The sequence below is a fragment of the Lonchura striata genome, chromosome 2, assembly GCF_046129695.1.
Source record: "Lonchura striata isolate bLonStr1 chromosome 2, bLonStr1.mat, whole genome shotgun sequence".
Classification (NCBI taxonomy): Eukaryota; Metazoa; Chordata; class Aves; order Passeriformes; family Estrildidae; genus Lonchura; species Lonchura striata.
In genome coordinates, this window is record NC_134604.1 from 84,656,305 (window position 1) to 84,659,678 (window position 3,374).

Genomic DNA, 3,374 nt, shown 5'->3' on the forward strand with positions numbered 1-3,374 from the left:
GTGGAGGCTTATTCAAAAGAGCTGATACAGTCTGGAAAGTTTTTAATCTCATCCTGCAGTGGATGACCACAGCTGGCTGTGGTCAGGGTATCTCTTCTTAAACTGCTGACTGTACTGATCCTTCATTTCCAGGGATTACAACTGGGAGTTTAGACCTGTGACTTTTGCGTAGCCGTGTAAAATTTGCTAGAAGGCAGGCTGGTCTAGTTTGTCAATTTGAGGTGTCTGTGTCGTAAGGAGAGCGGCGCAGCCGCTCGCCTTCCAGCTTTGCCACTCAGGGGTGGCACCAGGCGGGCGCTGAGCCCCAGTCGCTGCTCTGCCGCCCCAGAGCCCGGCAGGGATGCCAAAGCCCCTCTGTGCTGGTCTGAGCTCCGTAGTTTCACACAACAGCCATCCTGTTTTCAGAACTTACTACCTACTGAGAAATGCGTCCTTCCTTCACTGCTAGCAGGGACTTGTTCAGAATGCACGGGCTATAATCTTTATCTGTCTGTCTATCTATCTATCTATCTATCTATCCATCCATCCATCCATCCATCCATCCATCCATCCATCCATCATCTATCTATCTATCTATCTATCTATCTATCTATCTATCTATCTATCTATCTATCTATCTATTTATCCGCAACTTCAAACCCAGAATTTTCTCCATAAAAACCTTGATACATGTTTGGAACCCTCATTTTTCCTATGAAAAGACAGACAACCAGAACCAACCAGAACCAACCCTGGTTTGCCACACAGCTTTGTCTAGTTCTGTGGAAAACAAGACCGGGTAAGAACCTGGTATTAGAAAAGTTATCCATTTGAGTCCAGATCCCAGTTAGCTCCTCTTTCACTCTACAGACTTACAGACTTAAAATCCTAAATCAAAGGAGCAGCATCACAGTCTTTTCTAGATGTGATTTTATAATTAACTAGTATTTTTTGCATATTTTTGTTCCCATTGCAGATTCTTCTGCAAGTGCAAGGTCTGATGTTCCTTCCACTTGGGACATCAGCAGCAAGCACCACTTTGTCTAGTACGAATATAAAATGCTTCTTTGCTTACATTTACTTACATTCCTTACATTTACTCTTAGAATTAGGGAAGAAAAAAAATGTTTTCCTAGCAATATAAGGACATCTAACAACATTATGTCCCTTGCATTCACAATTCCAGTGTATTCCTGGAATAAATGAGAATATAATAAATATTTACTATGAGTGTAATAAAGGCCACAGTATTCCACATGCCAATAACCTGCCACTAAACTGGAGTGTTTCTGCCGACTCCACTGTGTGTGGCATCCTCTAGCTATGGATTTTTATGGAAGGCCTGGTCTTCCACTGTTATCACGGCTAACTCAGGGATGTAGCACAAGTCTTAATGGAAATGTAGGCTAAATGGGGTGATGATGTTTATTTGGTGAACTCTCACAGTACACAGTCTGTAACCCTTTGATGTGTGCCCTCTGGAAATCCTACAATTACTATACAAATCAGTGATGTCCTACTTGCTCCTTACCGTGCTCTCTTCTGCATTTTACATGATCTGTAAAGAGGGACACTTCACCTTTTTCTATGCTTTTACAGCATCTGCAGCTCTGCAGTCCTCATCCATGGCTGAAGCACCCAAGAAATGGAAACACAAATTAATTGTTATAAAGTTGAAGGTGAGTAATTTATCTTAATAAAGGGATTTTTTTTGTATTAGAATAATCTTTGAAATAAGAAATTGTTTTACTTGTATACATAAAATTGGAGGAGAGGACATCTGTACATTAATGTTTTCATGGAAATTATATTTTCTGTGATTAAAAAGCTGTTTCTCATGCTGGCAGATCTATTGGCCCACTACTGCAGTCAGGGGGTAGTTGAACTGTGATAATGAGCATAGATATAAATAGATTCACCTTCACAAAACATGTACAGGTACTTCTTGACTTACAGGAATATAAATAAATTCCGATATCTTAAGCTGCTGTCACTTTGGAGTTTGTAGACAATCAGATTAAACTAGAACTTGTGTTGCATCTGTTGTATGTACTCTACAGCCTATGGGAAGAAAATAAAACAGAAGGAAAAAAGCTTTGAAAAACACACATTTGGATTACTAACTACCCCCAGCACAAATGGAACACTAATAGAAATTGCACAATGGTCCACCTTATTGCTTCCTCTCGCCAGACTTCTGTAGTAAGCTGCTCACCCCAGAAGCCAGGAGGACAAGCCATGGATGTACATCCATGATGCTCATCAAATGAGAACGTTGGAGATAACTATTGATGACCTCATGGATAATCCTGAGGGAGCTGGAAGGTCAAAAATGGTTACTCATCTTTCAGTAACAATTGCTTCTTTAGGAAAGCTCATCTAGCAGAAACCATCATTGCTCTTTAATAATGTTCAGCTATTCAAGGCAAAATGTCAATAGCATCATTCTCCTTATGAAGAATAAATGTTGCATTATTTTCCTTTGCTCCATTCTGCTTGTAGCCATGAAATTAATGTAGCATCTGTTCCTCTAGTTGGCATATATTATATGTAGAGTGTAAATTATATTATCTTTTATCAGCTTTTGTCTGATACAGACAAAAAGATTTTGCCTGATGTAGTGCTTAATTATTATCCTACTGAGTCCTACAGTAGCATTTGTAAACCTTTGAAATTCCAGTATAAAGAATGAGTGCTTGTCGGGATAATCTTGTTAGTAATTTCTGATGGCTGAAAAAGTGAATTCCCCCCCCACCGCCCCCTTAAATCTCACCCCACCACCCCACCCCTCCCTAATGTGCCCAGTTTTTCCTAGTAAAAATTGCTAAATTTGTTCTTTTCTAACTTCTGTGGCAGTCTAACAATGGTACTTCTGCTCTGTTCTCCTCTTGCTTCCTGCCTGAAGTGTCTAAGTGTCTGCTCAGTGAGGCTAATCATGATTTGTGTGCTCTTTCTCTCTCGGCCACTTGTTACGGCCATCTGAGGCTCTGCAAGAGCTGTGCTTGGGCAGAGAGTAACGGATGGTGGATAAAGCCGAGCGCTAGTTCCTCACTGAAATCACATGATGGCAAATCTGGGAATTCCTGCTTCATTTATGAGTGTGCAGAGAATGCAATGTCACTCTCTCCCAATGCAGAGATGCTTACTACAAAGAGCTGAGCTGGATTCCACTGCAACAAAGTTATTTATCTGAATAAACTCTCTCTTCAGAAAGCAAGGGGTAGCTCTTGGCTCCTGAAGCTGAACCATACCTTTTATTCTTACATCTGTGCATCCTTTTTTTTTTTTTTTTTTAATTTTTAGGTGTTTCTTTCCAAACAAAAGAACCTCTTCAAGAATTCCTCAAAAGAGCAGGTAAAATGCTATTTTTCTACAAGAAATGTTTTCTAGAATAG